A 26,391-nucleotide genomic window follows, 5' to 3' on the forward strand; every position below is an offset into this window, starting at 1 on the left:
AGCGCGGTATTACTTTTATAGTGAAATACTACAATATATGAAAAATGTTGCGTTGATGAACTCTTTCACGTTGAAAAATCTTTTGTCCAGGCCTTATCTTGAGAGTTCAATGCGTGTCACTTGATGCATGAATAGACGCATCAGGGCAGTAGTTGCTCATATTAAGTCGGTTACGAAGGCAGGTGCTCAATTGTCTCGATTTCTTGCGAAAGCTGAGTATTCTGCAAGCGGGACTACATGCGCCCGAAGCGAATTAAGGGTATTCTAATCCTATGTGGCAGGTATAAAGCTGTACATCTTATTGTGTGGTAGCACGGCAAGTGAAAATTTGTGCTTTGTAACGGCGCTATGTTGGCGCTATGCAGGTCAATGTAAATTTGTAATGGGGAGGCATTGCTACACAAAAAAAATCGGTTGTTGTTTTTGCCACCCTGCATGGTTCCATAACCTTGCCATCATTTGAAATTATGACAGTTTACACTTCTGCAGGACATTTTGTACGAGTAAAAACATATGCTTGCATAATGTGTCGACGTAGCAATAATTGCTTAGTTTGCACCTCACTGAGACTGAATTGAAAAATAAAAAAACTAGCTGATTCTGCAATAAGTGTTCGAAGTCTCAATGTATCAGTTTGCGCGTCGAGTTTTTTTTCTTTGCCAACGAAGCACATTCGGACGTTCGAGAAGAAAGATACAGGTTTTATTTACTTTCGGTAGAAAAAAAAAGGCAACAGAAACGATAGTCTGCAGGCACAAAATTCACGTACAAAGTAAAAAAAAAACAGCCTTTATTGTGAGACTGCGTACGTAGCACGCGGATGCAGCGCCACACGCAAGAACATCTGCGTTTTGTTCGACGCATGTTACTAACGAGAACTAAACGGAACCTCACCGGACAATAGCTTCCGCACTGCTCGCTTGTGAATAATTCATTTCCACATGACAAAGCCGTTCTTCGGGACATATGTAGCAGCAGAATCTGACTTTTCCTTTTTGTTATCTGTACTAATGTTGAAAACGTAGCATTCTGACTTTGCGCAAAGGTCCTTTGTTATTAAAAAAAATTCTATTGGGGTTTAGTACCTGTGTAGCGTATAAAAGCCGTTTCATCGGCAGTGTCCTGTTACCCAGCGAAAGTTCCAGCTGCGAAGAAGACGTTTCTAGCACCGGAGATGAATCGGTGGCTTCCACTGTGCCTGCTCCTCGGCACTCTAAGCTTAGTCTCCTGCGCCTACGAGTAAGCTCTTGTGTTCAACTTACAGGCCAGCCGTTATAACCAAGTTAAGCTGCATGGTTAGCAACAGTCTCCCTCCATGATTTCCATCGTGAAATTTTTAAAAATAGCGATACGGTGTGTTGCCGGCATGTATCGAGTGGAGTGATTTACCAGAAAGTCGTAGCATGGCTTTGCCTTAAGAGCTATGCCCAAAACAAAAGGAACGAAATACTTTTTCTATCAGCGTTGGGGGGCATCCTTTAATTCCACTTTTCGGTCATTCATTGGGTTCAGATTGTTAATCGAAAGATTCAGGGAAAAACAATTCGTGCGGGAGGTTATGGAGAGTTGTTATCCAGGGATATTTCCTGTTTTATTGGGCGCTAAAAGCTTTCACACAAGGATCGCAATTCTGTTTCCTTTGCCTTAGTTTTGCGTTGAACCAAGATGGCTGTTAGAAACGATTGCACGAATCTGCATATTTTTCTTTCACTTTCCAGCCATAAAGAAGCGCACAGAGAACAGGAACTTCATGGACATTGCTTAGCCTTGGTAAGTTCGTCATTTTGCGAATTATTCCCTGCATTTGGGCCTTTTATTTTTCTTAAGTTATTGGAGGGGGGGGGGAGCTTAGCTTGGCTGCACCTGAAGAACATCAATCAGAAAAGGGTAGCAGTTATTCATCAGTCATCACTTATCAATAATTTTAAGCAGAGAGACTGTACACCGATTGAGGCCGGCAAGAACTTGTTAACTGTGACTGTGTTAACTGTGGCTGTGAGAAGTGACTTAATTTTCGCGCCCCGAAAATTCACAATCCATGATGGTCACCTTAGTATTACAACGTACACTTCCGATCAGTGAGCACATTATTAGTGAAAAGTAACAGCCAGGACAACATTTGAGCAGGCGCCTAAAGCCCGAGTCACACTGCGGAAACACAACAACGACATGAACCAAACATGTTCGCAAACGAGCCGTCAACAAGTCGCCCAACCAACTCGTCCCACAACTTTTTGTCACACTGCACGAACGGCAGGGAAACGAGACAGGTTGCTTGGATGTTCCCTCGGTATGACAGCTTCCGGGAACCGGAACAACAAACAAACGGCGTTCGTGGACCCGGTTGGCGCTGTTCGCCGGCCGGGCGAATTTCGCGGCGACACCGCACGAACCAAGCCAAGCACTTTGCGGTGATTCACCGCTTTTGTGCCTTTCGTGCCTGCAAACGTCGTTTTCAAAGTGCAAACATGAGCATTTTTTTCAGAAGGTCGTGGTTTTTTTTCGTCGCAATGGTATCTGCCGCGTACGGCGTCTTGCAGGCGGGCGCATGCAGACGGGGAGGCTGCCGTGGCCACCACCGGCTGGCGGATGCCACCGCCGTGGAGAAGCACATTTCCTACGTTCCCCGTCGCATTCTTGTGAGCAGTGACGAATGCGGCTTTGTAGGGAGCCTAAAATGTCTTGTGCCGTGTGTAGAGCCTACCGCGGCCGCGAGCACTAGCAGTTTCTTGACGGGGTTGTGCGCGAGATAGGACCACTCGAGCAGCAGCCGCGACAGCAGACGAGTGTGCCAGTTGCTCCCGCAAACATGCTGCCGTCGTTCTCCAGCCGCCAGGAAAGTGACTTGATCGGGATGGTTGAAGAGAGGCGTTTTCCATGGGATATAACAGACCCAAAATATCAACGGTGTGATCTGAAGGAATCTGTGTTTCAAGAGATCGCTAGTTGGGACTGTATTTCACAGGTGAGCGCGAGTTACCAGTTACCTGTCCTGCTATTTTTGAACTTGAGATGAAGAAGAAAGCAGTGCTGCATTTTTTTCTTTGGGATAGCAATCAGAATAACTTTACTGGGTTCCGATTTGATTGCAAGAATGATGCGTACAATTATATCTTTTTTTTAGTACTCTCAGAGCGTGGAACAAACTCGATGAATCTGCCGAGATTGTGGCGTGATTTGCAGTGACCGGCCGGGTTGATAATGCATTGTGGAACAGCAGCGCAAAACACAAAATGCGTAGAAGTAGACACAGGGCACAGAAAATAGACGCATGTAGTCCGTGTTTAATTCTTTCGCATGAAGTTTTCGAAAACGCCTTTCTCAGGCGCCCTTCTCAGCCAGTCGATCATCCAGCGCGGTTTCTCTGCGGTGGCGGCTGGTCGTCCGAGTCAGAATCGAGCAAGGCTGTACCTCAGCCGCCGCGCACAGTCATAGTTCGTCCGATATTCTGCAAAACCGCCAGTAGCTACGACAGCGCAAGGTGTCTCCAATTTCCGCGGTTGTGCACACGCACGGAGGAGAGCGCGCGAGCAAATCCAGAGAAGCGCCGGGGAACGCGATTGAAGTGGTTTTTCTGGTGTGACAGGGTGTTTCTGAACAAGTGGCGCACATGTGGCCAACACAGCCTGGCGGGAGACAGCGACATGTTTACCGACTGTTCGTGTTGACGCGGTGTGACAGGATCGCCAACCCGACGAAAACACTGTTTTGTCGGACGGGTTGGCGGACTGTTTCCGCAGTGTGACTCGGCCTTAAGGAGACCTCTTGAAGTAATTATGTCTTACCTGCCTTTGAAGATCAGTAGCTGTATACTTGTTAGCTCTAAAGTCACCGCTACTGTAGCTCTACAGTAACTGCCCCAGCTACCTCTTTGTAGACGTGGAGAATAAAAGAGCGCGAAGAAAGCATACTCAAACAAATATCTGCTTCACGTAAACTCGGCGAATGGCGTCAAAACAGCAGCAAATGCAAATCGTGCCTGCCTGTACGGTAATTTGCTCTTGTATGAAATTAAGAGAAAGCTAGCCCGTCGGGCTAGGTCAGCCCATCTATTCTGGGGTGGTTCACGGAGTCAGACACACTTGGCGAGACGCATGAAAACGCCGCATCAGTCAACAATTGATTTAGCAGGTTTGGTTTAGGTTTGGTTTGGTTTATGGGGTTTAACGTCCCAATGCGACTCAGGCTATGAGAGACGCATTTAGCAGAAGGTGGTGTTACGGTTCCACAGTGGTGCCTATGAGACTGCAGACTATGTCCTGTCAAGCTCCTGACGAGTTGACTCCACCAGTTACCGCACAACCGTCGGTAACTGGACCTAACTGGAACCGATGCCCAGATAACTTGTGCTTATAAGCTGATGGCGACGAACCCAAAAAGAGCTCTTAGACATACTGCACGGAACATGAAGCTACTAAGGAAGAGGATAGGCTAAAATGGGAGATAAATTAGATTTTCTGTTTCTTTTCGATATCGAACTCAGCAATCTTCCTGAACTTTACTGAATGACTGACATGATTTTCCGCACTTCAGTAGACCATAACAACCTGGCTTTCGAAACCAAATGTAGAGTGCGTACGTCCGGCCTCTACGGGGCTTGCACTCGCATTTATGATACAAAAACAACCGTAAAAAACAAACCATGAAGTTTCCTTGAGCTCAGCTGATTGATTAACAGCTGTCAGGCAAAGCAAGAAAGATACCCTGTAGGTTTCCTGAAAGGCTGACACGTTTCACTAGGCGCGTTTTCTTATCTCTTACGCGGTGGCTCAGTGTTTTAAGGCTCTTGGCAGCTGACCCGAAACACGCGAGATCGATCTCGGCCGCGGCGATCGAATTTTGATGGAGGCAAAATTCTAGAGGCCCGTGTACTGTGCGATGTGAGTGCACGGTGGTCGAAATTGGTGCTATGTGGTCGAAATTTGCCGAGACCTTCACTACAGTGTCCCTCATAGACTGAGTTGCTTTGGGACATTAAACCCCAATAAACCAAACCAAACTTATCTCTTATGCTGCGCGCTATTTCTTCGCTCCGGCATCATTTTAGCCGAGCCCACTATAACCGCCGCAGATATAACGCGAACGCTCGCTTATTACGAGTGCGGAGCTATCGTCAACTTATGCATTAGGGCAATGGCAATTCGTCTGAAGTAAAACGAATTTGCCCGCACCACTGGGTTATAGCGAACGCTGAGGCGCCGTCGAAGAGGGCGTTCACGAAGGGCGTTCACCCGAAATTGAAGAGGTCGCGTTTTGAGGAAGCGCGGAGATCGAAGATCATTTTTCAGCCCTCGGCACACCGCCTCCAAAGAACACTTTAATACAAAAACGCAATGAAATGACTTCATTTAAAGAGTAAGAAACTGCTGGTTGAGCGCGCGCCGCAGAGCCGCGTGCTCTGCGAATGCGCTGAACGTCAAGTACGAGCGTTCCCCTACCGTTAGGAATAAGATTAATATCTTGTTCTTAAAGTGCGATACCAGCAGCAACCAACTCAGCGAGCAGAACATGACCACCCTGGAGAGCCTAGAAAGAGCCGTGGTAGGGTCTGATTTTTAACAAGTAGACGCGCATAGCGCAATTTTCAAGAAATAAACGCCACTTTTGACAGACAATATCTTTGGTTGTAGTACCAAGAGTCCACTCACTAACTGCGAACATCGGATATAACAAACCGAATCTAGAAACCGTAAAGTTCATTATAAGTGAGCTCGACTGCATTTCAAAACTTTGCTTGCGCGTTTGCCTGGTACTCAGAAGACAGGCGTAAGGATCTATGGGCCCCGTACCTGCGCATGTTTGCTACGAAGAGTGACGTGATATGTTGAAGTACACCGCCACTTGGCGCACAGACACGAGCCACAGTGCGAACGAGCTTTTTGTGCACAAAACCCACCCTACACAGATCTTCAGGACGTTTAATCTGTTTTCAGTAACTAGCAGAGCCAGAGTTTCCCAGGACATCTTTCCACTGGGAACCGTAATTGCCAACCAGTCATTTACCGACGTAGTCTGGAAGCGTGCAGCAAACAGTGCCCTGTTTCAAATGGAGATCTCAAAGTCACCATGCAGGCTAGACGAATTGCTCTCATTTAGAGACAGCAGCTAGGTCAGACTTCAGATCTTTTGATATTCCCAATGAACTCCCAAGGCATTTGAATTTGACAGTTGTCGAAAAGTTCCATCTTGAGAAAGCTGGACAACAGATCACAAAGGAGGCTACAGAGGCAAGCTGACAGGCAAATAGACCTAAACTCCACACTGGTAGTTACCTCAAGGCTGGCAGCTCTAATATAGAATTTACAATGCATGTTGCGTCTGCTGAAATATTTAGGAAAATGGATGTTCTCCCTTTGACTCTAAACAGCACACAACGTCACTTTTTCTTACATTTAACACCCTTAGAAATAAAAATGATAGACGGCTGATTTTAAAGCGAAGCTTAATAGCGTTGTGCAGAAAATCCAGCAGTGTTCGTCGCAGAAATCCGGATGGTTCGGAAAGGTGGCTGCGCTACTCGTGTAGCGCCGGATTTGAAAAGCGATTAAAACAATAGAATAGTTCATAAGGCCGCAGCCTAACTCGAACATCATTAAGTGATGTGAGTATATAAAGCAAAAGCATTGCTCTCGAACAAAAATTGGGGTAATAAGCCTCAAGTTGAACCCCTGAGGTTAGGTTGCAGGTCAGAGATGCTGCCCAACGCCACGCAGGCAGGTTTGTACAGCGTGGTTAATGTGCGGCTTTACCTGTATGTCGTGGGGACTTGCACATAATATGGAAAGTGTGCCCGACTCTGCGTGGCCAAGAGGAGCCGCTGACAGTATCCATTAAAATTATTGCATCATACCCTTAAAGGAAGTGCTTAATTGTCCCTCATTTTTTCGCAGCTTTATATAAAGAGAAATGCATTGGTACTTTACTACAACAGTACATATCTGCTTAGTAGGTCTTTTTCTCGGAGGTTTTAATTCAATGCAAGCTATAAAAGTAGAGGTGTTTAAAAAAAACACGCAAAACTCTAAATAACTTCCAGGGAATATTACTTGGAGTCCATGTGAAACAAGTGGGAATGGGGAATGAAATACAATAAGCGCGAATAAAGTAAGAAGTCTAGTATCTGGGTACTTCAAAATACGTTGAAAGGGTAGGTATTACCCTATGGTCTTAAAGATTCCTCCTGTCTTCTTTCTACCCTTGTGGTCATTTCCCACTCTGACGGGATACGGCATGTGGTCGTATCCATTTTCGTCTTTATTGCGGCAAAAAAGCAAGTCACATGCGGTTTATGTGAGCTGCTGCAAAGAAATATTGGCCATCATGTTACGCAATTTTTGCATACCTTGTGGGTGATCATGAAGACTCCAATTTCTGAAATTGTCCTTTATGCTGCTGCTACATTTACACGAAGTAAACACTTTTCCTCTCATTTTCTTGTACTTTCAGTGCCAGTGGATACCGCGTCGAACAACGGGATGTGGAAGGGGCTGTGCGTGCCAACCAAATGGCTATGGGGGCAATTTTGGCATATGCGTCGACCCTAATTACCCATTTCCTAAAAACATTGCCCACTCTCATTACGGCTTCCCTGAACCATGAAAGATGTGCGTTAAACTTTTATTTTCTTCAAAATCAATAAATAATCGACGGCTTATGTAGTCGTGAACTGCGTAGTAGAGTGTTTTCATGACCTAGGATGTATTCATCCTGTCTGCACCTCACTGTCCAAACAAAGGGCAGAAATTTTTATACCACAGGTGTATATGTCACCATTGATCACCCACCGCTTTGGCTCAGAGACTATTGCACGCGGCGGATAAGCACGAGTGACTAAATCGACTTCTGTCCACGGCGACCGTATTTCGAGAAATACGAAAAGAAATAACACCCGTGCCTGGTGCGAGGTAGGCTCACGTTGAAGAAGTCGTAGTGGTTAAAATTAGTCAACCGCCATTGACCACGGCCCCTCTCCGTATTTTTATTTTTTGGAGTCCCACCTTCTTCACATCCTTCACGCCGTAGTTCAGGTGTCCGCTGAATACGATAGACAAATACTTCGCGTTTACTTTTTCTTAGCAATTGTTACTAATATTACTCATTCATTGCGCCTCTTAATTTTTGCGACTTTTTATTTTGGCGGTGATACATTCGAGGTAGACATCGTGAATCTTTGGCACGGAAAGAAAACTGAAATATTTGAGCTGCGATGTGCAACACTGTAAGTTCGACTACATCAGACTTTCTGACAAAGTACTGCCGCCACTGAAGACAGAAACCTGTCAGCCAACGGGATCTTCACGGCTGTAAAATCCTGGCCAATAACCAGCACAAAATAACAAGGGAGCTTTTCAAAGAGAAAATAATAGCTCATGCAGGGGCTTCATGCCTCCGCACTCAATCTGTTCTTCGTACAAAATAAAAAGAGCCGGAATTTTTGGATAAGCGATGGTGAACTGTGAAGAAAGTTGTCGGGAGATCCTATTTTATCCGTCTATTATTTTTCATGTGAGTGCACCATATTTATTCAGCCCCGTCCTGAATAAACTTTAGTTCTAGGTACAGCGCTTGTCTGTTTTTTGTGTCCCTGTGTCTGTCTCGTGCGCTGCTCGTTAGTTCTGACGAACAAACAGGCCCAGTCTCCTGCACAGCTTGATGAGACATCACATGATTTTCTTTGGCGACCTTTGGAACAGCTGCTGAAAGGAATTTAACAGAAGTCGGTGCAAGCGTTAGCGTAGTTTCGAATTGCCCAATGTGTTGTCGAATCTTTGCGCTTCACATGGGCTGCAAAATACATTTTGTAGTTGGGACTCGTCCAACCAAAACTTCCAACAAGTGTGGTTCCGGTTGAACAGTTACCAGGTTATGCGTAGCTAAAGAAAGCGCGATGGAAACACACGGTCAAAGAAAAGAAATACAAGGTATCACGTGCCTTTGAATTTCTCGACGAACCTGCCCAACTTTAGGCTCTTCTCTGCGACCTTTTGGTGAGCTGATATCACCGTGTGATGTGGAAGTGTAACACAAAAAACGGCTTTTGCCAGGCAATTGTTTATTTCAATGATTTCAGAGCTTTCCCTAAATCGCTGTCTCCTTTCAGACTTGCCTACAGCGTGCGGAAAACAGTTAAAGTGCACAGGAGCAGAGTCCTACCCACGGCAAGGGAGCACCTATTTCCCGCCGCCGATGACGCAGTACGAGCGGCGTCAATGCACTAATTATGACGGGTTCCCATTCGTTAGTATTCAAAAGACAGGATATAGGCCAGGATGTCATTCAGTGACCCACGATGATGTCGCTTGATTTTAGGTTCTGCACAAGTACGCCGCGGCGTCTCAGTGGTTAGCGCGCTCGGCTATTAAGCTGGAACTCACGGGCTCGAATCAGACCGCGGCGGCCGCGTCTCGATGAAGGCGAAGCTCAAATAGCGACCGTGTGGTGTGCGATGTCAGTGCACGTTAAAGATTCTCAGGTGGCCGAAATTATTTTGGAGCCCTCTACTATGACATTTATTGTTTCCTTTCTTCTTTCACTCCCTGCTTTATCCCTTCCTACAGCACAGTTTAGGTGTCCACCGAGATGTGAGGTATATACTGCGCCATTTCCTTTCCTCAAAAAAAAATTATTACCGATTTATTGGAAGTTCGATAAAAAATGGGGACAACGCTGAGAACTACACTAAATCCTCATTGAAAAAATAGCGCACTCAGGACAGCGGACAAGGAAGGCCAAAGAACACAAGCGCTTGTCTTGTTTGGCCTTCCTTGTCCGTTGCCCCAAGGGCGTTATTTTTTCCATGATGCTACACCAGCTAGCTCAAAGGACGACTCTGGTACACTTAATCTTGCTGATAGAGGTTTGGATCATAAAAAGAAAAAAATAGTACTCGGTGTGCTCGTCATCTAACGCTAACGGCCGCATGTCCATATCTGGTGTTTGTTTAGATGATAAAAATGATCATAATAGTCCAATTACGCTCACTGAAGGAGCAAATCCTCTCCCGTCGACCGACAGTTAATACTATCCCGCACAGCAGGAAGTATCCTATGCCCACTAGCTTGATAAGTACAGCTAACAACATGATTTTTTGGCGGCCTCGTCTTACGATGTCTTTTTGGAGCAGCTCGAGCTGTTTAAAAAATTCTCTGACGTGAATACAAACAATGTTGTAAATCAGAAATGCATTTTTCCACTTCTTCGGGTTGCAACCCCCATCGACCAGCGCCACTTCATGTACTGGACCGATTCAAGCTGTCACTGCATGAGCCGAACTTATTTTGCAGTCTTGCTATTCTCATTCAAGCCAACTGCGACTTTAGAGCTGCTGTCTCAAGCCTTCATTGTCAAGATATGCAGAGACGTGTAAAAGCCTGCCTAGTGTGCCGGTATTTTTCGTTGCGCAATGGATCGAAATCGTAGAGCAACTGCACTATTTTTGTGAAAAGTCCTCATGTGCTTATGAGTTTATTGCTTGTGTATCTAAGTCGTTGCGCCCCAGTGAAAGCACTCTCCATGGGTATGAGTGCTTCTTTTAAAATTTGGCTTGTTTCACCGTAAAGCACCTCTGAAGCCTTTATAAAAGTTTTCTCGTTGATGGATATGTGCTTTCAGGCAGGTTCTCAGTGCTACAGAAGACCGACAATCTGCGAGGCGGTGTCAGACACGAAGAGGTACGCGTTCCATTTCACATCCAAATGGAGGCACAAGTAGCAGGAACACTACTATAGGATTTAGGGCAGTCATTTACAACCACGCATAGGAAGGCAGACACGATGTGCGCATATCTGAGTGTACCGCTAGTACGCTTCGCATAACCATAACAATTTGCCGAATCTGCGCTAGGTGTCGCCACAGTACGAGTAGAGCCCAGTTAGTAGTTCTCTTTACATTGGATATGCGCTGTCGAAACTTTCTTGCATGCGTTTCTTCGCTGTGTCAACGACATTCACCATTTAACTTTGTGTGCTATGCGCTGAGTAGCCTTATTACTGAGATCGTGCCGTCTGCGCACCAGCAGCGAAGCGGCTGGCTCTTTCCTTCGATGAATCTTTTTCCTGAAAATGCGAGGTCTGCAATTTGCTGCTGCTAGGAAAAATTTTACTCAGCCCCTTGCCAAATAGGGTATCGTCCTATTCTCGTGCAATCTGTGCAGGCAGTGAATTTATATGTCCTCTGCGAAAAAAAGCTGGCAACGCACCTGAACACCCAAAGCAGATGCAAATAACAGCTGAAATAAAAGCATTGTGTATCGGTGGTGAAAAGTATCGTCAAAGAGCTGAAGAATGGTGTCTGTTAGAGCCACTGAAATTTCAGTAGCTCTCCCACAATGATACTGAAGCCAAACAAATGTCATCGTAATGGGATGCCCTGGGATAATTTCGCTCACCTGAGGTTTTTTGATGTCCACTAAAATCTCACAGCACAGCGGGGACGTTTGCATGCCGCCTTTATCAAAAATGTCAGTGTCTTAGCTCAGCTAGGCAAAGATATACTTAGCGAAAGAAGTTTCGTCTAATCACATTTCGGTAGCGACGTGGCATTTCGGCTGGGGAGGCGAGCGCAACGACGAGGCAAGCGGTGTGACGTCGTACCAAAAGGCGCGCGGTGTGACGTCATGCCAGATGGCGCGGCGAGCGCGCGGCGTCCGCCAGCTGCGGGGGTTGCTAGGCAACGGCTTAAGGTCGGTCTCCGTACCTCCTGGGAGCACCGCCACGGCGAAAGCAAGTTAGTGGCCAATGTGGCTTTCACTACAATACAGCTTGGGGTCATCTTGGTGCATCAGTTCGCAAACCTGGATTGTGTTCTGTTTGCACCATCAAATAAGGCTTAATGCCACTAAAATTACAGTGGCAGCGGTAGAGATCCCTCCCCCAACATATAACTAATTAATCCACGTCTGTCGCCTAGACTCTGCCCACATGCCCACATATGGAGACTCAGTAATTCTCTGCTATGTATTCAAGGATAGCGAGGAGTACTTATATAACTCCTGGAGCAGTAGCGCAGCGGTTAAACGATGCGCCACTACATACCTGAGCAGTTGTTTGTCGAAAACACCGCCACTTGTGGGGTGTTGTGAAAAGCATGTTGCTCTACCTGAGCAACCTCTCGTGACCAATCATTACCTACATTCTGGAAGCTTGCTCACGATCCGGCGGGAAGGTTGCTACCTGCCACGGTGCGAAGGCTGTGATGACGTCATAAAACCCCATGACCTAGGTTGCAGGTGGACCACCTGCTTTTTCTCTCAGAACACCGACGACGACACGTGCGTTTTTGTAGAACGAGAGCCGTCACGCTAGGTCGTTAACATATGTTCTTTGAATAACAAGAGGTTACAGCAGATGTGTATTCCACGACAACTACACACGACCAAATTCCTCCACCAGGTGCACACTGCTCGGCAGGAGGAAATATGCTCATGCATTAATTTGAATTGGCTGTGGAAAATTTCACAATTTCACGCGATGCGTCATTCATTCATTCATTCATTCATTCATTCATTCATTCATTCATTCATTCATTCATTCATTCATTCATTCATTCATTCATTCATTCATTCATTCATTTTATTTCTACTTTTGCCATACAAATTACCAAAACACTGACTGAACCCATAGCCAGAGGCTAGTGTGGGGTTCAGAAACAAAATATATGAAGGCAATGACACAGCGCTTGTGAAAAATGAAAAGCACAAAATCACGGCGAAAGACCCAAATACATCATACAACAAGGAAAGAATAAAATAATGTGCATTTTACAGCAGAATGAAAAAAATCTTTCATGAACAACATGGTACAACAGACACAAACCGAAGACAACTGTCACATATGTCAAATAAGGCTCATAAAGTATGTTCGCAATTCTCTATTTGTTTCATGAGACTGCTTTATTTCTGGGGGTAAAGCATTCCAAACCTTGGCTCCTGAAAACTGCACCAATCTTTCGCTGTAAACGTTATAATTCGGTGGTAGATTAAAGTTACTATGTGTAAGCCCTAAATGAGTGGAACTCCTTGAAATGTTTTACTCCAAATGCGGTGCTAGTGTAACATTTCCGCGATTTTTTGTCTTTTGGAGAAAAGGCTTCAGCCAAACCGAGGGGTCAAAACACTCCATCCTCCGGAAGCACCATGCATCTACCAACCACCCCCTTTAGCTAGCGGCTGCTCGCCCACAGCCACCCTCAACCTCGGCTCCACCACCACCCGCCTTCAGCTTTCAGAAGAGCCATCTCTCACTCATTCACCCAACTCTACCCTGGAGGAGCGCCGCCTCGCACCATTCCATTTACCTGCAGCTTCCACAAGACCTCTATCGAACTAGAACTCTACGTAGCAACAGAACGAAAAAGCGGCGGCGAAATTGAAATCAAAGATGCAGTGACAAAGCCAGCTGATCTGCACAGGCACCACATCTCCTTATAAATCCATCTGTGTAACTAGAAGACTGCTCAACCCGCCACCGTCAGCCTCGATGCGCTTCCAGCCGCCGTCACTCAACTGAAAAATCGCGCCGCGCATATGGCGCGCCTGCATTCTGTAGAGCAAACATGTCATGTCCGATCGGCCCGTAGCTTTTTATTCTTCCCGGCAGAAAATTGTTACTAAATATAATTTGATACGAGAAGAAATCAGTCGCGTTTCAAAAAAATTGCTTTGAAAAAATTTGCGTATCGAAGCTCTAAAGAAGACAGTAGAAATGAAGCAGGTTCATTTATGAGTACTACACCGATGTGTTATCTTTCTTTGTGAACGCCACTCAGGTGTATATCAAGGCTTCCTGTCTCTCTCGCGGTGGAATTTCGAAACTTCATATTCTTAGTTTGCAGCTTTCATCCTGATCAGCTCATGTTCGCGTCTCAGAGCCAAAGAACTGGATACGATGCGTGCTTCAGCGGAAATCTCGGAAAAATGTATCTGTCGCGGTTCGTTAAACGGCATTCACTTCTCAGTACATACACATTAGTACTTCTCCCTTATCACGAAAATGCAAACGTCGCTGCCGTTAGGGACCAGCGGCTTCGTCCAGAGGATTGAAATGAGCCTGGCGCTGCGTGTAGGGTTTATCTTTGAGAGTGACTTTAATCGCAAAAATCTTTCAGTCAATGGGGTTTAGAGCGGTAGTACATAGCCAAGTTTATTGAATGCTTGCGGTGGACTGTCAATGGGGTCAGAATAAATGTTTGAGAGCCTTCTAGCCCGTTTTGTGCATTGCAAAGAGGATATGCGGCCTAGTATCGGGGCCAGCAGCGAAATGCAGTCGGATGGTGAGGTCTTAACGTATTACACTACTTACTCCCTCTTTGCTACTGACACCTTTCAGTGCAGCCGTCTCGCTTGATTCCAGCTGTGTGGCCCAAAAGACGGTACAGCGTAGAAGTGGTTATTAGATTAAGATTTCTTCTTTTCAGCAATAATAGTTCTGGTTTGATCACTGCATGCATGTTTCACGTGGGTCTTTATTGTTAACAACCAGAGAACCTCTCTTTACGTTTGCGCAGGTGTATTCAAAAAAGGAAACTGTTTTTCACTCTATAGTTCCACAGGACAACTAGACGAACAGCAACCAAGCCGGCTTTATTTGAATGCCTTTTATTTTAACTCGTTGAGACACAGAACGCCCAATAGAATCAAGTGCACTTGCACCACTGCGTGTGTGGATGAGAGTTTGGCATCGAATTACAGGGGAGCAAAATTTGCCTTCACGGGCTTTTTTAACGCAAGATCACTAGTGAACTAGCAGTTTCGAAAAAGGAGATGTCTGTCTAAAACATGTGGTATGCCTGCAGATATACAAGGAAAATTGCTGAGACTGGGCTTTTAACACGCGGCGGCGTGAACGGATCAGCTTAGCTGGCCACTGCATGAGAGCACTATGCGATCGCGGCAGCTGATCACGCCTTGGTTGAACTGCACACTCACGGGCTGTACATTGCACATCGTCGTTTTCATCAACTTCTATCTCTGCTCAAAGGTCATGAAAAGAAAGGAAACGCGCATAACTGGCTCCCTCGGTCCGTGGTCACATCCATCGCGCGTTCAGCTACTTGGCAGAGAGATGTGTGCTGTTTTAGTTTACATTCACAATGTCTTGGCAGAAACGCGACACTGGAGCAATAGGTATCGGTATTCTATTGGTTCATTGGCGAAGACCTTGACCGCGTTGCAGACTCCTTTGAGGTTGAGGAAGGGAAAAGCGCATAACTAGCTCCCTGGATCAGTGGACGCCTCAGTCACGCTATCAAGCAGTATGTGGCGGAGAAGCCTATCTGCGAAAAACTCCTTTTGCACAATATTTCCTCCTTAGTAATGCTAAACCGCCAGCAATTATTTTTGCCATTTCTCCAGAATACGCTGTTCCTCATTTTTTTTTTTTACGAAAACCGGCGTGGTACACTAACGTGGTTGGTAGGCGGCTTTACCCATGGCAGTACAGGTGGAAGCCGCGGAATATTTTCTTTTCCATGAAAATCTTCTGTACGTTTTCACCGCGTATTTTTCACTTGTGCTTCGGAAAGAAATTTCCGCTGCCACCAATTCGTAGCGGCAACCCTTTTCTTACAGGCCAGGAAGGAACAATTTGCTGCTGGCGGTTGGCGCCCCCATCGTTTGTGTATCTACAGAACTGTCAACCCGACCCCTAACCAACCTTTTTCGTCGAGCTCGGCATCGTCCCGAGCACTGAGTATGATCAGTCACAGCTCGGCAGGGAATGAATCCACAGGTTCCGCATGCACTGCATTCATTTTTGAAGCAACCGAGCGCCTTACATTCGTTTACAGTCATTAGACGACGGAAGGACAGAATTTATGAAAATACCAGAGAATAGTCTGGTGACGCCGATGGGGACTGTAAAATGGGAATAAAGCAAGTGAATGAACAGCTTTTTCTTGATGTCATTTCTACTTTACTGCGTTGTGGCACTTTCTAGGCTGCTACAATGCGTTTTTTGTCGTTTCAAAACAGTGATCAAAAGATAACTTGTATCTTACCAGTAATATATGCATCACATGCGTTGCGAAGTATTAACTCTGCAGGGAACTCTATTCATAATAGTAATTAACAAGTAAATGCTTGGTATACATGGAGTAGCAGTACCAATGACGCCAATATGGCTCCATAAGAATGAAGTTACTCGTGTAGCACTGCACTTAAGTTTGTATCACAACCGCAATGGACTATTTCTTGCAGTGGCAACAATAATTATTTTGCAGATTGCACTAGCATGACTTCAATGGACTACACGCCGTCTTGTGATAAAGAAAAAGGCTTGTAATTCTGGTAAGAGAAGCAATTTATAAATAAGAAGACGGAATGAACGATAACGTAGGGAAGGAACTTCTTTTGGAAGTTTCACTAGACCGTACACTCCATTATGGAGCCTGCACCAACCTCGCGTGCTGCTTTCTATACCAGGCAACAAAAAGAAGGCTGCTTTATCTTCAGCAGAATTAAAACAGAGCACTCTTGAATATTTGCATGAGAAGCACGGACACCGATTGCACGCATACACCGATGGCTCAGTGACCTTCCCCAGTTCCTCGGGCTCCGTGGTAATCGCCGTAAGTACTATAGTTAAGAAGGTGAAAACATCACTCTAGACTTCATGGAGTGGTCCAGAACTTATTGCTATTCGTGTCGCCATTGAGCATATTAGTGAAGAAACACCCCACCAATGGTCTGTTTTCACTGATTTAAAAGAAGCCCTCCAAGGCTTACAATCTGCTCTTCGTCATCGGTCCCGAGAGCTACACCCCACCGCCATCAGTAAAGGGCACGATATTATCTACCAATGGCTGCCAGGACTAAGAGGCATCGCAGACAACCAACGCGCGGACGAGGCCGCGCTAAAGGCTCACCTCGAGGGCGATTTTGTGTCCATCCCCATGTCGAGCGCCGACGCCACGGGTAGGCTTCCAACACTGACGTGAGAGATCACGCTTGCTTTGCGGACTTCCGACCAGTTTTTGAACCCGAGTCCATTATCCCTGGATTGTGACCTGAAGCTACGGCATCCATCCGGCCTACCACGACATGAGGAAACTTTGCTGTGCCGCCGGCTGCTTGGTGTCACATTCACAAACCACTACTCTACTGTGATCGGCAAGGCTGATAACCCTGCATGCGACATCTTTGGCCTCAAGGAGACCATATCTCATATTCTTTGTGAATGCCCAGCATACAGTTCTGCGAGACATTCTCTCCGCCTTACGCTGGAACACACCGCTTCACGCCCGCTAACGCAGTTCCGGAGTCTTGGACACTGGCCGCGGAGGTCGTCGGCAATGAGGGCCTGCCAGGCCCTTCTGCGGTTCTTGTGAGTGTCGGCCCTGCACGACAGACTGTGACTTTGCCGAAGAATTTTCGCCTTCCTCTTTTTCTTATCTCTCCATTTCCTTCCTTACGTTCATATCCCCTCATTCCTTTTGCCCGGTGCAGGGTAGCAAGCTGGTTTCATCTACCGGTTAACCTCCGAGCTTTTCCTCCTCCCCTTCCTCCTCCCCCTCAAGACCAAAGGTAAAGGTTAAAGTTCAGGGTCAAAGTTGAAGGCCATAGTTCACCATCAAGGGTGATCGACTCCGTGGACCACGCATGGTTAGGTATATGTGCATAGGAACAATAGCCATTACTTATCTCAAAGTCGTTTCATGGTCATTTGGAGGCTCACGGTTAAATGTGTCCCAGCTAAAATAGTGTAGCTTTCGCTACATAAACAGCACATGGCCACAAAAAGTACAGGGAAAAAATGGCACAGCGACAAAATAGGACCGAGAAAAAAAGCATGACGACAAAATAGCACAGGGAAAAAACAGCAGGCGTCAAAACGGCACAGTGAAACAACAGCATGAAGACAGAAAAGTGCAGGGAAAAAACAGCACGACGAGATTACAGCACAGCGGGGTATGGTGCAGTGCTTCTGGAGGGATCAACAATCATAGCCATGAGCACAAACGGCAAATCACAACACATTCGCCAGCGACATTTGCAGTTAGCGAGTGGTGATTTCACTGATTCATTAAGAAACAGAGTAGGCTCATTCATTGAGGCACGGCGTTGCTTGAACAGTGTATATGGAAGAACAAATGGTTATATAGTCCTTACTTGCTTGGCTTTAGTGATGGCACTGACAACGTGAACGATTGGACAGAAGTTACAGCGTAAAATAATGGAGGGAAGAGGGTCCACGTAGCTACTGGACCGTAGTACTCTGCATACATAGCCAACTAGCCAGCCACTTACATAGTAATAGGATGTCATTAATGGTAATATGGCTAAAATGAAACCTATGTGAAGTCGATAAGAAATGGAGGTATGCATGGGACGTAACGGAAACGGAAGATAACATTTGGTGCCTTGAGGCCCATTCAAACAACGGACCAAATCGGTTTCGTTCAGGCGCTGACACAGCACCACGTGACCCGACGTCACTTGCTCCGCTTTGTCCGCGGACAGCGCAGGCTTCGAAAGCCAAAAACGGGCCCGCAGGTTGTCCACTGCCGCCTGAGCTGCAGTCTGCTGCACTTTCAAAGGTGCAACTACTGAGAGTGCTCTCTATCCCGCGAGCCAGCTCCTTGTACAGGGTCAATTACTGGCATTTTCGCTTATTTTCTCTTTTATTGGGATCGGGGCGCTGTGTGCGATGAAGTCGGTGTGGCCGGCGCAGTTCCCTCGTATGTCCATATGCATTGGGCTGCTGCAGTTGTGAGATGCGGCACTTGCCTCGCTGTTGGGAGGGAATTGCGAGGATCACCGTGAAAAGCAATGAGAAGGTCGTGAGGCGGTTGGGAGAAACTTACCACAACTGCTTTTCCCGTCTGTCCGGGCCATCATCAAAACTTGCCGCCCGCCGTGTGAATGAGAGCCGTTGCCGCCCGCGGGCGAGTCGGAGCCTGTCACATTGGAATACGTGGTGCTCTGTCCTTGGTCAAAATCAGCTATTTCATACCTCGTCTAACGGAAGGTTACGAAACGAGTTCCAAGTGAAGACAAACGTACGGGTTCGCGGAGTCAGGCGGCGGGATGATATTGGGAAGTATGAGTGATAAGTGGCCGCAGGAGGCATAGTATAAAATTCATTAGTGGTCAGTGAAATTGCACTTTTTTCCTCTGTACACCAAGATGGCGAGATGACGGTGATACGGGTCCGCAGTTTGACCTCCTGCAAGTGTCGCGGATGAGCTTACGCCAAAATACATTAAGATCGGTGAAAAAAACACGGCACACCCAGAGTACGAATAAGAACAGAATCTGGATGTGGGCAGAGCTGTGATGCAAAGTGAAAAGAATGCAAGCCAGGGTATGGACGGAGTGAATGGCAAGATTCTGGTCAACTTCGTTGAAGCCTCAGTAAGGAGACTAACAGAAATCCTTACCAACTGCTGGGCGAAGGAAAAAAAACAGGCCTGGAACAGGGCAGACGTACACTTGATATCCAAGCACGGCAAAGAATCAACATAGCGAACTTAAGACCCATTCACTCACATCGTGCTAGGGGAAACTTTTTAAGAACATGATCTATAGAAGGCTACAAACCCCCAAATGCCATGTTTGGCTTCAGAACAAGCCTATCAACTCATGACATCTTCACGCCAAAGGAGGAAAGAATAGATATGCCCAGAGGCGACGAAACCAAAGCTATCCTGGATTGTAAAAGAGGCATTTGACATTGTCAAGCACAAGACCACCCTAAAAAACCTACAAAACGCCCACTGCGGTCAAAGGACCTACATATATGTATTGAAGACTTCCTGGTCGCAAGCACGGTCAACCTCAAGGTGTGGAAGACCGAAAGAGAACCCATAAATATTAGCGGCAGGGGGACATTAGAAGGTGCAGCATTAATCCTAATGCCATTTAACATAGCCATGCTTGTGCTCCAACGAAAACTCCAGGCTATAAAGGGCATCAAGCATGCCATCTACGCTGATGATATTACCGTATGGACCAACAGCGGCAACGAAGGAAATATACCATACCGACCGCAGAAGCTGCAAACACAGGAAAAACGTATGCAGAAGATTGCGGACTAACATGCAGCCAGAACAAATAAGAACTCCTAATGTTCAGGAAAGAGAGAAACACCGCAGAAATGCCGCCTAGCCAACATCAGTACAGGCAGAGCAGTGTTAGAGTGACTCATACTGCACATGGCCGCCGCGGTTGCTTAGTGGTTATGGCGCTCGGCTGCTGACCCGCAAGATGCGGATCCGGCCGCTGCGGCTCGAATTTCGATGGATGCGAAATTCCAGAGGCGCATGTACTGTGCGATGTCAGAGCACGTTAAAGAACCCCATTTGGTCGAAATTTACGGCGCCCTTTACTACGGCGTCCCTCATAGCCTGAGCCGCTTTGGGACGTTAAACCTACATAGACCATTAAACTGCCACATAAAAGGAAAACAAAGGAGCGACCTGAATTCTTCGAAAAATTGAACATCTTACAAGTAAAGCCCATAAAAAACATGCACCTGGCACACAAGGCACGATGAAGAGAAATCAGAGCTCAAGCCTTAGAAAAGCAACGAACGAAAGAACAGAAACACTTATACAAAGCCGCGGCAGGGTTGGTTAGGGACATCATGACGAAAAAATCAGATACGCAGAAGGCAACATCAGAAAGAGCGCATCTGTCAGGAGCAGTGACCCAACACAACAGGAGGAGACGGCCATTGCGCTCGCAATTACCCCACAGAAAAAAATGTAATAAAGGATTCGCAAGAAGCGTGGAAGAATTATAGAAGGGGCAGGAAGGGCAGGCAGCGATTAGGATCCTGACGGATATTAAACAAGCCGAAAGGCGAGCAAACTTATATACACTCCAGTGCATCAGTCCGTACATGGGAACGAAACCGCACTCCTCGCAGCCCGAGCACTGCTGCCTAAGGCACCATAACACACGCACTTGCGCGAGTGGACAAAAATGCTGATCAGATACTCAAAAATTCTATACTGTAAGCTAGGCAGAAGAGAATACGCGCCACCGGACGAAGAACTGAACAAGGAACAAAAATAACACTAAGAACAATAGAAACACGTACTCAAGCTCCAAAATACAACGTCATCTGCCCAAAAGTTCATGAGCTACAGTGGGCACGCTGTGGCGTAAAGGAGTATCTATGCCACCTTGTATGGGGTTGCTAGGACAACACAGAAAGAGAGTGCTTACGGGTAGGTTCCCTGACACACACACACACACACACACACACACACACACACACACACACACACACACACACACACACACACACACACACACACACACACACACACACACACACACACACACACGCACGCACGCACGCACGCACGCACGCACGCACGCACGCACGCACGCCTCCCCTAGAACACCGCCGGCCCGCAGCCATTAGCGTGCGTCATTACAGTTTTATTGCTTGTTTTGCGAACGCTATTTTCGTTCCCCTACAACAACACGAAAATTTCTTTACGGCCGAACATGCAGAGCTGTTTTCCAACCAAGCGGATGTTTGAAACACAGTTAATCCAGCCGTCAGAAGAAATGAAGTCTACAACGGCCAAACATTTCTCCGTGTGACAAATGGCAATAGGTACTAGAGTGCTAAATTCATATGTCTAAAAGAAAATATGGCAGCTGCAGAGACTGTATGTGCGGCTTTTGCGCCCCGCCACACATGACAGCAGTTGGCGGAATTTACACTACATGGAAAAGAAACAGGAGTGGTGGAACGACAAACGTCGACTGCAGCGACCGTGGCGGTACGGAAGCATAAAATGGGAAAGGTAAAGCATGCACATTTCATGAAGCGCTCTAAAGGCTACCGATTGGCGACGTACCGTATCATATCCAAGGAATTTTGTAATCTAGAGCGCTTACTTTGACATGAAAACCTGGTACGGAGACATGACGTACCGAACGAGAGCTTGCGTTCAATTGTTTTATTTTTCAGGCTAGAAAAGCTTTTGTAGGAATGGGTGACGCAGGGTTTGATATTAAATCAGCGTGTTCTTTCTTGGTCAGTTACACGGAAGGGCTGCTGACGTATTCATTTTATTTCATAGTAATCATAGTAAAGGCTTTGGTTATTGGTCTTACTTTCTAGTAATTCTAATTTTAGATTATGGTTGCTTTGCTCAACATCGGTTTGCATACTTTCTTTCCGTCCTTGTTTTCAGGGGAGGGGGGGGGATCTGCGTTTTCAGTTGGCCAGGATGCGCTATGTCATCATTTGCACGTCTGTACTCACCCAACCCCTCATTTAGGCGTCTGCTTGTCTGGCGAACATATATGTTCTCGCATGTGAGTGGAATCATGTAGATAACGCCTTGCACACACATACAGCTGTTACCGTGACTCAGTTGGTATAGTAATGGACGCGAAATTCGGAGGTCGTGCTCACAAACACGGGGAGCAAGTTAGACTTCGTGAAGTAGTGCTTTCGCATTTAAAAAATGCTGGCCAGCGACCCAGCCAAGCGAATGGAGGCATGGAATGCTAGCACTGAATGATTAGGTGATTTAGCAAAACAAATTCTTCACTTTACATAGATGGTCTTGGTTTGGTTTATTGCGGTTTAACGTCCCGAAGCAACTAAGGCTATGAGGGACGCCGTAGTGAAGGTCGCCGGAAATTTCGACCACCTGGGGTTCTTTAACGTGCACTCACATCGCACAGCACACGGGCCTATAGAATTTCGCCTCCATCGAAATTCAGCCGCCGCGGCCGGGATCTAACCCGCGTCTTTCGGGTCAGCAGCCGAGCGCCGTAACCACTGAGCCAGCGCGGCGGGGCCTAGATGGTTTTCGATAATTTTTCGAATCAGGACCAGTCGCATGTGCTGCCCCGTAGAAAGCAAGCAAGCGGAAAACATATCACTATGTTCGATAAAGGATGATGAAACTCAAAGATGGAAGTTTGAAGGTAAATAGAACACGCGGCCAGGAGAGGCACACTGGCGTTTAGTTCTGTGAGAAGGAGAGCGAATGAAATGCACTCTATGTGCGCAGGACGTACAGTTTCCAGAAGTGCAACACGCCGTTGTGGCTATGTGAAAAGCCAGCCGCGAAACGGTCTTCCGGGGTGTGAAAACGCTGAATGGAATAGACCTGCGCACGTGACCTTACCTGACTAGACCTTAGATGTAACTGTGAATACCTGTACAGTGTAAAGGTTACCCAAAACAAAGCGAGCAAACCTCACTAGACCTTAGACGTAACTGTGAATACTTGTACAGTGCAAAGGCTGCCCAAACCAAAGTGAAGAAAGGATGCTTGCAGAGAAGCGTAGAAATAAGGCCAGTCATTACAGGTCTCTGCCGACAAGAGTGCCAGGAATAGCGTGCGTTGAAAGCGCCGGAGGAGAATACAGTTTCAATGCTAATATGATGGAGCTAGAATGTGTCGTCGGAACTCAGGCGAAGGCGCAAGAGACTAAGTGAGAGAAAGAGCAGTCGAAACAAGGCTTACCTGCCTTACAGGACAAGACCGCGTGAAGAAAAGCATTCGAAGGCGTTAACGAATAAAAAAATTGCCACATCAGGTTGCAGATCAGAGCGTACGCATTGTCCTGGCGAGTAAGGCGCGCTTGATGCAAACACAGCGGCCATTTTGAACTGTGTAACTGTTTCTGCCATGTTTTGAATAATGGTATAAAAGGATAAAATCTAGTTCTTTTATTTTTGTTTAGATGGTTCTGCTAGTTACGCATGAAGCGAGGTGTTGAGGTGTAGCCGCGTCTGAGAGGATAGATAATGTACCGTAGGGATGTTATGGAAGTGTCCAACGAATAATGTTTTTTTTTAAATAATTTTATGCGGGCAGTCGTACCTTCACGAATAAATTGCTCGCAATTTGGAGCAAGATATTGCTACGGACGCTGAGAGGACGACGAAGTGGTTTTGTAAAGAAGACGACGCTGAGGTGCGCGCTTGTGTGCTGAGAGACTACTCCAAGCCGTCGGTTCCTTGCGTAGCAGATTACCTCTGCTGTTTCTACTGCTGCTGCTAGCAGCCACGTATCATTTGGTGGAGGTTGCTAAATTCGATCCCCGACCTCAAGCTGGCTCTCCGCCGTGGCCGTCCTCTCGCCACCGTGTCTAACGAGTCCGAGCCATCTCCCTCTCCGTCAACACCGCGAGCGGTCGTCGTCGCCCACCACCGCGAACCGGGCACGTTCTGCGGTACAGACGACGTTGATGTGGACGACTGATTGGCCCTTTACGAACGCGTCAGCACGCATAACAGGTGGGATCCAACGCTGATGCTCGCTAATGTGAAATTTTATCTGACCGGCACCGCGAGAGTGTGGTTCGAAACCCACGAAGATGACTTGACCTCATGGGACATCTGTAAACAGAAGCTCCGCGACCTCTTCGGAAAACCCATCGGCCGCCAACTAGCCGCCAAGAAGGCACTCGCGTCACGCGCCCAGACTTCCTCCGAGCCATACATAGCCTACATACAAGACGTCCTCGCCTTGTGCCGTAAAGTTGATAAAGACATGTCCGAGGCAGATCGAGTTGGCCACATACTGAAAGGCATTGCCGACGATGCCCTTAATCTGCTTCTATGCAAAGACTGTTCCACCGTCGCCTCTGTTCTTGAAGTGTGCCGGCGTTTCGAGCAAGCCAAACACCGGCGCATTTCTGGCCGTTTTGACCGGCTGCCGAACACTGCTGCGAGCTCCTCCTGTGAAGATCTGCCAACACTGCGGCAGCCTTCCGACCCGGCTAACTTAACCCGTATCGTGCGCCGCGAACTGGAGGCGATGACGCCCGCTGTTTCTTCCATACCACTGCCGGAAAACACCTTGGCCCTCATCCAAGCCGTCGTTCGCCAGGAGATTGCGAACATGGCCGTCCCTTCTCGCGTCGTGGACAACGCTCATGCCAGCCCGGACCCTCCAGTGATCGCAGCTGCCACTTACAGTCGCAGCTTCTCGCCTCGGTACCGATATCGCAATCCTGCCGAATGGCGTACCTCTGATGACAGGCCGATCTGTTTTACCTGCTCTCGCGTCGGACACATCTCCCGTCACTGCCGCAGCCGTTGGTCCCCGCCACCTCGCCCCTACTCCTTCGTCGACCGCCGCAACGACTACGGCCCGCGCCGCTTCACTCCACATCCCGATCCGCTCCGTGACGAGCCCGCTCCGCACGCTCGTGGGTCCAGCCGCTCACCTTCCCCATTAGGCCGCCGCTCCCGTTCTCCTACCACACGCTGCAGCCTTTCTCCTTCGACCTCCCGCCACTTCTCGGAAAACTAGCCGATGCAGCCTCCGGAGGTGACGCTGCATCATTGACCCGGCCTGGAAATCGTCTCTTGACCCCCGCTGCCCAACGTAATCTCTTGAATGTTCTCATGGATGGTGTCCCGGTCCTTGCCCTCATTGATACTGGCGCCCAAGTGTCTGTCCTGAGCTCTTCTTTGCGCCGCCGTCTGAAGAAAGTTTTAACGCCTGCCGCCATGTCCACGGTTCGCGCCGCCGATGGCAGCCCCGCTCCCGTGATTGGAATGTGCACTGCGAGAGTCAGCATTGCCGGACGTCGTATACCCGTTCTGTTCACCGTCCTGACCAGGTGCCCTCAGGACATAATCCTTGGCCTTGACTTTTTAACCGCGCATTCAGATCTTATTGACTGTTCCTCAGGCCTTCTCCGATTGGATCTGCCCCTGTGCAATGACGACTCCACCAGCTCACCTCGCCTTCATTCCACCGAGTTTGCTCGTCTCGTTGACTGCTTAGTCGTAATTGGTGCGCTTGTTTCTTTGAAAACAGCGTGCATCGCGTACATGTACAAAGTCTCACACAACTTGAATAAGACTGTAAGGAAAGCAGACGTGCTGCTCTCCTCCCGGTATAAACTAGCTGGACAGCGCAAACTACTGAAGGAAGGCGGAAGAAGAAAAAGCTGTTAGAAAGGCATGTGTCATTAAGCCTGAGGACAGCATCATCACCTGGAAGAATTCAGTTGTCCGTAGTGTTGGTGTAGCATATCGGATTCCAATGTCATGTGGCCATTTCTGCATCGGAGAGACAGGGCGTTACAACAACGATCGACTCTGCGAGCTCGCCAAAGATACAGAGAACAAGTCACGCAGAAGCCATCCAGCCATTTAGTGCGCTGAGTGCGAATTTTTTAAAAGCGGTTTTCCATCGGACCGCTGTCATCGCCAAGCACAAAGACGAGACATCGAAGCTCATTTGCAAGGCCTAGAGGATGCGCAAAATTAATTACACAGACATCTGAAGGCTGTGGATAATTCTCTTCCCGCAAGAATGTACGATACTTAATCGGCGACAATGATAAGTTGCGTTCGGTTCTGTGGTTTTACTAATTTTGGTTCATCATATTTAGCTCATAAGCTACCTCACACGTTACACTAAATAGTTTCGTTACTAGTCAGCGCTAGTGTG

The 26,391-nt window shown here is 47.3% G+C and overlaps 1 long non-coding RNA gene and 1 pseudogene across 1 annotated transcript; both read left to right on the forward strand.

Annotated features, from left to right (window-relative positions):
* The first annotated feature begins 969 nt into the window (after window positions 1–969).
* Window positions 970–7,666, forward strand: LOC149362322 (uncharacterized). The gene is made up of 3 exons (XR_016288490.1): window positions 970–1,239; window positions 1,719–1,770; window positions 7,447–7,666. It is a non-coding gene; the product is annotated as an uncharacterized LOC149362322 (long non-coding RNA).
* An 11,634-nt stretch (window positions 7,667–19,300) lies between these two features.
* LOC149362323 (uncharacterized) lies at window positions 19,301–25,239 on the forward strand (annotated as a pseudogene).
* Window positions 25,240–26,391: the final 1,152 nt, after the last annotated feature.

This window comes from Amblyomma mixtum, chromosome 2, assembly GCF_055824585.1.
Source record: "Amblyomma mixtum isolate Tamu chromosome 2, ASM5582458v1, whole genome shotgun sequence".
NCBI classification, from domain to species: Eukaryota; Metazoa; Arthropoda; class Arachnida; order Ixodida; family Ixodidae; genus Amblyomma; species Amblyomma mixtum.